Genomic DNA, 8668 nt, shown 5'->3' on the forward strand with positions numbered 1-8668 from the left:
GATTTCATTAAAAAGTGTTTCTAGAACTTACAGCTGCAGAGGTGAATCTGGAGAAACTTATGTTACAATATCCATCTGAGTCTATAAAGACCTTGAGAAAGTAGTCCTGGGGAAGCCAGTACTTAAAGTGCTTTATATGTGCTAACTTTTTCAATAATGATGAAACGTGGCAAGTGTCTTTCAATGGGGGTTGGCAGAAAAGTAAAACAAAGGCAACAAGTCTGAAAGCATAAAAGGAAAAGGGAACCTAAAAAACCCCGCATGTACTTACAGTCTGAAAATGACCATCTATTGCCAGCAGCATCTTATTTTGACATCCCACTAGGAAGAATTTCATCTTTAGGCAGAACTTGGGACAACTTCAACATAAAGCTAACAAGACACACCTATCTATGTAATCTTAATAAAACTCTCATATCAGTGCCTCTAAATAATCTATATACAACCAGAATGAAAGATTAAAGTATGCGTTCATTAAATTTAGCTTCATTATGAAGTTTGCAAAATCTGGAGCAAGACTAGCTACAGAGAATAAACCAGTATAAAGTTAAATTCAACATATTCATGTTCTCTTCTGATTAAAGCAAAATATAATCAGGATGTTTGAATATGTAGTACCATATACACACAATGATGTAGATTTTTACAACAGAAAAATAGAAACTGTGCTTATTGAAAATTATCTTGCAATAGCATTATCTATATTCCTGTTCATACCCCTAAAAATTCAATATGCATAAGTCCCATATTCTTCCAACTGTATCAATAGTGAGAAAGGTGAAGAATGAACTGGGAAAGCTACATCCTGGTTTAAAAAAAATGCTATCTGACTTTGAATTAAAACTGTCCTAGAATTGTAACCACTGTAGGATTGAAGTCACAACCAATTTTCACATAGTTAATAAAAGCTGCTCACAAATTGAAGTTGGTGATACAAAAAAAAAAAAAAAAGATTTTTTTGATGCAGCTTTAGTTGGAAGGCAGATTTATTTATTAATGGTATCTCTTGTAGCTTCTTTTCCCTCTCATGAGGTGTGGAGGGTGCAGTTTCAGTGACTTTGCTGTAATTCTTCTATAACTCTTCCACAGATGCTTTAATGTCAATCAATCCTGTCTCTGTAGCAGCTGACTGTCCCCCCAGCACCGCAATTCTATTAATTCAATTCATGTTGAATTCTATTGCTGTATTAAAGGGACAGTTGGCTAGCATGGGGAGGACAGCATTGATTGACTAGGCTTCTGTGCAAGAATTACAGTAGAATTACAGCACAGATGCAGAAATTGCAGCCTGCTGCTCCATGGAGGAGTTTGAATGGAAATGGTCCTGGGAGAGAGGAATTGTACCTATCAGAGACATTGCTAATAGTAGGAAATTCTCCCTTAAATTAATCCTCATTAAAAACAATTTAGGAAAGAAATTATGAAACCTAAACTTCATTTGGAAGCACAGTGGTTTTGAAAAAGAATACAAAATCATTAAAAGATACAGTCTTTTTTAAAATACTGTTTGAAAAACTGTTTTTCTAAGGATTGCAGTAATGTTATACTGTTCTGACAGCAGTACTACTCTATAGCTTTGATCATCTACATATCAGGGATATTTAAAAGCTAAAGAGCAGGTTTTGTGAGGAGAAACAGTTAAAGTGTATTCATTAAAACATAGTTTGACATTTCCATCCTGATTCTTCATTCCAATGACAATTTAAAACACACACATACATAGTTTCCTTAAACTGGTATTGCTGAATTTAAGTACAGAATAAGTAGATATTTTAGAGGAATTTCAGATATGTTATTAACATCCACAGATCAAAATCACTTACTTTAAAACCAGACAAATCTTGATTTTTTATTTTCCAAATGGCTTTTGGAAGTGATTTAACAGAACTTTAATGCTTCTGAGTTAATAAATTTGTGTTATCATAGTTATATTTTAAGATAGTAAGATCATTACTGCATATGGGGGCATAGTATAATAATTCAAAAACCTCACTGACTATCATCTTGCTTTAATTTGCTATGTTATGAAATTCACAAAGATATTGCCTATGCTATGAGAGATACATTTAGTAAAAGATTTATATTATCCATCTATATCAGTATCTTCAAAGTATTTTGCAGTATGTCATAGCTTTCATCTGCTTCCATTTCATTATGTGATACAGTAGTGATCATATACGATATTTTATAAAACATATATTAACTCAGTAGATTCTTCCATCCAAAGCTTCCAGTCTAGAATACTTGTTTCTACAATGTGCAGCTTATTACTCTTGTTACTGTTTTTACCTCTTTGGTCCCAATTCTATTATTGTTGTAACTATTTAATTTTTTTTTCCCTTTGTCAGTTTCAGACAGTTTTGCTCCTTGAAATAAATAAAGTGCACTATACATTTGGATCAATAGGTAATAAAATCTAGCAGGATTTATTATTGATACAAAATACCTGCCCCAGAACAGACTATATATACAGTTTTTACAGAAAGAGTAGTACAGGCTTTGATTAACTCTTCCCCAAACTAATAACACTGATAGCAGTTCTCTAGATTCTTGGCTTATACTTTTTAGTATGGATATGGATAAGTTGCTCAAACCAGCCTTTGGAATATCTAGAAACCTTTGATCTCCCTGATCATAGTTATTGTATGTACAGTTAAGTGGCTGCCACATAGTTGTGACTGAATAGATTAATGATCTGCTTCTGGCAAGGAACAAAAATCTCAAGAACCTGAAATGAATATGGTTTTGACATGAAGACAGAGAGGATCCAGCACTTGCTTGTTCTGGTGCTTATTTACCCTCACTGCTAAATTATTAACTCCTCCACTCTGGAAAGTCCATTACTTCATCCTATACATATCACTTGTGTTGGTTGTTTGAACAAGATATAGTTCACCAGGTGACACTCCATCACACACTATTTGCCTAGTCTGCACTTAGCATTATGCTTCACTCTGCAGAGTGACTCGACAGAAATAGTGCCAATCCAAATGGTGAGCTAAATAATTTCCATGCTTAAATTTCAGGCACACTTCAGGCACACAAGAAGGTTCAAGTCAGCTGTTTTGATGGGGTAGGTCTGCAGCATGTGGCTGCAGGCTGGGAGAACCACAGATGGATTTGGCTTTCCAAATGATGGCAGTTCTGTTTGTGTTTACTCCTCCACTTGCGTTACCCCTCAGACCTCAGCTTCATGCCACTTCACTGCTACCTCTTGACCTGGTATAGCTGTGGACTTGGAATGGGATACTACACCACCTACTGAGAAGGGCCTGACCACAGAAAGAAGGTTATATTTTTAACCCAGTAAGTTTTCTCATCCAGTTCATCACATGTCCACAGAAGAACCTGGACTAACAAAGTGCAGAAAGTGTAGTGCAGGAGCAGGATCAGCCAGGTAAAGAAAACTTTAACATTTCCTTTAAAAAATTGCTTTTGCTTTCTGGCAACCTATTGCCAGCATGTTGGGCTGAGACAGAAAGAAGGTGTCATGGTCTTCTCCGGAAACACAATGTCCCAGAACCACAGCAGGGAAGTGGGAAACAGGGTTTTCCTTGGAAGTGACACGTTTACCATGACTCACTTCTACCTTATCCAATAATTCTCTTAGTAGAATTGTCAACACATCACAAATCATATGATACTATATTTGCTTTCTTGATGAAAGTCTGGGAATAAAGGCCTAGAATGTATCTCAGATGAAATGCTGGTAGACACATATCCATTGTTTCTTGTTTATTAAGTTCCTTAATTGCTCAGTCCTAGCTATTAGTTTGTGGTTTATTCAAACTGTTTAGTGTCTTATAAAGTATCTGGAAGCTTCTTACATAAATATTAAGTAACAGGGATAATAGCATGGCACCAAGAATTACTCTCTGCCACAGAAATTTCATGGAAGGGGAACAATTATTATCAATCTGCTTAAGATTTGTCTAGAAGAGAACAAAGGCAGAGAAAAGCACTTATCTTTATCATATTTTATAACCAAACGTAGGAACTGCTCTGACAATGAAATTAAGTTTGTTCTATAATTATTGACTAGTATTACTGATAGTTTATTATTTGCTTCTTTATTGACTGAGTCCTGGATTTGGCTTGTTTTGTTGGTTTGGTTGTTTTCTTTTTCTTTCGTCCAACACTGTTGTCAGACTACATTTACCGTTTTGTGGAAGAGTGGAGGACTCAGGCTGCTAAAATTAATTTCTTTGGTCTGCTTTTCCATAAGGCTAGGTACAAATAATATGCAGTCTTGCATTAAAAAAAAAAAAAAAGCGTTACCTAGGTGATCAAAATCCTTTAGTATTATTCAACAATTATTTTATTTTTATGGTATAAAGGCTGCCCCTGTTTCTTTTCAGAATTTCGAACAGAAATACTTGTTGAACAGATTACATCATCTCTGTCTACTAATAAACCTATACAACAAGTAAGATTTTGTTCTTTGCTAGGGTTTTTGGTTGAGTTTTTTTGCCAGAAGCTAGACCTTATTTTTCTTAGTCCTGGGACCCAAGATTTTAGTGTACTCTCTTCAGGTTTTTGTATCAATTCTGTGCTCTTAATAATTTCCTGGTTTTACTGCTTCCTTAATATTTTCCCATTTTATTTCTAATTTCTATCTTCACTTTGATACAAGTGAACTTTCATCAAATTTGTCCTGTTTCTTGAGAAAGGATGTTTTCGTATCTGTGGGCCTTGTTTGAACTCGATAGCAGTTCTTTTCTCTCAAAGATATCTCAAAGCACAGGTGTAAGAAATTCTTGCCTTCTCGTTTGGTTTCTCAGGGGAAGTTATGTTAGTTATTATTCTGTTACTTGAACTCTTTAACATATAAGGAAGGTCATTCAGAAGTCTAATGAGAAAGCATATGACATTAGGCTTTCAGTATGCATTCTCACCTTTATTGGAATGACTTATTTGTATTCAAGTTACACTGCCTTTGCCAGTTGAGCAAAGGTAAAGCCGTGTAAGCTCTCTAGTGTGGATGCAACTATACCATATAAAAATAACATGTACAGATCAGGCTTTATCTGTTCAGAAAAGTTTTCACAGTGTAGCTTACTTCCATTTTGACTACACAGGTACAGCTAAAAAAAAAGTCAACAATTTGCTTTAAGCTGAGTCACATCTGAGCTGTACAGTATACTACTACGCTTTAGCAGAATTAGGTGGGAAGGTGTTTTATGTTGTCAGGTTTATGCATTGAAGTCCAGATTTTTTCAATGCATACAGTTGGAACTATGTCAGGTTTTAGGATGTATAGTCCAAGATTTAATGAAATTCTGGAACAGACTACTAAAGCAAATGATTTATAGCAGATTATGACATTTGATTGTTTCTTTACTATCTGAAAATAAAAACAATCAGTGGGATAATACAAAAAAGACATAACGGAGCGAGCATATTAATAGCACAATGTTACAATAATTTCCACAAAAGAATGTGAATATGCTATACAACCATATGGCAGAATTTGTGTGACCATTTTAATAAGTAATGACCTTTTACATGCCTCACTGATACCTGCACAAAGCCTGTGTGTGTATGGACTAGTCTAGACAATATTATTAGTGGCTTCAGCTAATGTGAGGTGCAGACTAGGGTACAGACAGGAGCTATCTGGTTTACACCCATTCTATAGAAAAGTAAAGAAAGCGTAGTAGTTTGGAGAAAGTAATTGAGGCTGAAAATTAAACTAATTCCTCTGAGATTTATTAGATATTCCTTACTTAGAATTCAAAGTTAGTGTAGTTTTGAAATTTAAGTGTTACTGGTTGATATTTCACAACAATGACCAGCAGTGTTTTCTTTTCTCCTACCTACTTAGAAAGTTGCAACCTTTTCTGCCAGATATGGATATTATAGCTTTCCATACCTTTATCATCTCTTAACTGGACTACTGAGAGGACTCTCTGTAAAAATATTCCTATTCAGTCTATGAAGAAACTGAAGCTGGAGTTGGGTGTGCTGCTTTCATGACATCTGTAACAGGTTCAAATGTTATGTGCCTATCCCACTCATCTCTCATTTGTTGGTTTTCTTTCCCTCCTTTCAGAAGTTACCACTTTGACACCCCTCCTTTATGTGATATTTTAATCAAGTTCTACCAAAATGAGGAAAAATTATTATTAAATATGTAAGATTATTTGTATTGTCTAGACAGAATCTTTTTAGAGAGCTGTGATACATGCATATCTACCAGCAAAGCAGAGGAGGTCAAATTAGGAAGCTGTGAGCCTCTGTGTGTGACCTGGGAAAGATAACCTGTTTGCAGAGCTCCACTGCAGCCAGAGCAGTTTGCTTGACCAAGCTGATGTCGTCAGTAGCAACCTTCGGTATTTGGGTTCTGCACTGGCCAAGTCTTCTTTTCCACATGCTTCTTAATATGTGTGTTTTGACTTTAAAATACTAATTGAGCTACACCTTTCCTTACCTGAAATGTTTCCTCACTTTTCACAAATGAAATGTGAATAAGTTTATCTACACTTTTTTGCATTTTAAGAATCTAGGGGCAAAAGTGCTCTACAGCATTTTATGATTATTTATTTGTTAATAAAACACCAGAAAGCATTCTCTGATATGCAGCTTGAACTTTTCCATTCTTACTTTAATCCTATTACTGCTGTTTAAATCCCTGTTTATCACCCTGAGTGATTCTTCTCCTGCCTTGGATTTACACCCCCAAGATATTCAGAGACTGTTATCAAGTTCCCCCATTTCAGCAAAGAGTAAGCCATGGTGTAGTATACATACATGCTGCATCCCTGGAAGTGTTCAAGGCCAGGTTGGATGTGGCTTTGAGCAACCTGGTCTAGTGGGAAGGTGTCCCTGCCCATGGCAGGGGGGTTGGAACTAGATGATATTTAAGGTCACTTCCAACCCAAACCATTCTATGATTCTATGTTATTTCATAATTTTAATTCTGTATTCCTCTACCTGCCCTACAGTTTTGTGATAGTTTGTGTTGTCCAAAACATCTTTAGTTTCTGGGTAGGCTTTTGGTAATAAGAAACCTGCACAACAGCATGCATTTCAGCTCTGCTTCTTCTTGAGCGACACAAAACCCAATGGAAGTTAAATAGCTGGTTTTATACTGGGTACAAAGAGAAGGACTATTAGGGTATCCTGTAATGTGTCTCTTTTCTTTAAAAACAGCCAAAACCAACAGTGCCTTTATCATTTGTGTCTGTAATGTTAATTAAATTCTATTACAAATACTTGTCCAATTCATTGCTGTGATCGGTCCAATAATTGGTACCATTTAATGGCTGTATTATCATAGTGCATAGAAACCAAAATCAGCAACTGAGATCCATTCGTGCCAGGCACTAAATGAGCACAACAAGAAGACAGTCTTTCCAGCAAGGAGCTCACAGTCTAAATAAGCCCAAACAACTAAGACAAGATGGCAAACAAAAAACAAATCAAGAACAAGACAAGAATTAGAAGGAAACAAGGAGACAGAGTGGTCAGCATGGTGGGTGGTGGTTTCACATGTGGAGAGTCCTAGGGTTATCTAAAGACAGTAGCTTTCTTTTTCTCATTAAGCATATGTTTCAAGTAATTTCCTTTCAAATGCTTGCCTTAAAAAAACATTCATGTTTCATTTTCTACATTTCTGATCTCTCCAGATGACATTGTATTAACCCTCTGTCCTAACTGATCCGTGCTTTTTTACTTTTCTCTACCTGTTTCTTTGATTGTATTTGGTTGTCTGTCTGCAGTATTCTCTAATCTTTGCACATAACAGGATAATATATCAATAATATTTTACACATTACGGAAATTTTAGAATACATTTTAGAAACAGTAGATATATGACAGCATCTATACTGGAGTACATGTGAGTAAAATTTTTTTGTTTTGTTTTTTTTTTAAAGGAAAAAAACAAAGCAGATAATTGTTGCTTACAAAGGATGCATATAGATAACTGTGGGTTCCAGCAGCCTTCCCTTTCAAAAAGGAAGTTACACAGTGCTACATCCAGTCACTGTGGCCTGAATGTATATCTGCTGCTAGGCAAAGGTGTTACCTCAGTTTAGGGTTTCTGTGTTACAAATTGGTGTAGCTCTTTTGTTAAAGAAAACAGAAATAAATCAATGATACACACACATGAAACAAGGAAGATGTTACTCTGGGTTGCTGGGCCTATAGCATCATCTCTACATATTTAGAGTGAAAAAAAAAATCACAGTTGTTGTGGTTGTTCACAAGACAAATAATTTTCAGCTTTACAAATTTTTATGTAAAAGTTATGAAAGCCAACTCTAGATTTTATCACCTACAAGGTCTCTGTCATCCGGAGAGTCCTATTATTTTATATTAATCTTCCCCCAAAGTGGGGGGGAATCTGGTCAGGATTGGTGCTCAGCCAGAACATTACAGAGAAGAGTAAGATCCAGGTTAGTTACTAGTCCACAAGTACTGTCAATGTTTCAGTAGTACTGGAATAATAGAAGGTGGGATAGTGGTATTTTTAATGGTGGAGGGTATGGAAAAGGACCATTTCATTTGAAAAAGCCTGGTTGTTGTACAAGATGTGAGAATAACAAGTGAGGTAACCAGTTTTGCTGCTTGTGAGATAAAATAAGAGAAATTTTCCTTTTCAGAAATCTGTTACTGATAGTAAATGTATTGAGGGAAATATTTGTATGTTATTCATTAGAATTCT

The sequence above is a fragment of the Harpia harpyja genome, chromosome 5 (assembly GCF_026419915.1).
Source record: "Harpia harpyja isolate bHarHar1 chromosome 5, bHarHar1 primary haplotype, whole genome shotgun sequence".
Taxonomy (NCBI): domain Eukaryota; kingdom Metazoa; phylum Chordata; class Aves; order Accipitriformes; family Accipitridae; genus Harpia; species Harpia harpyja.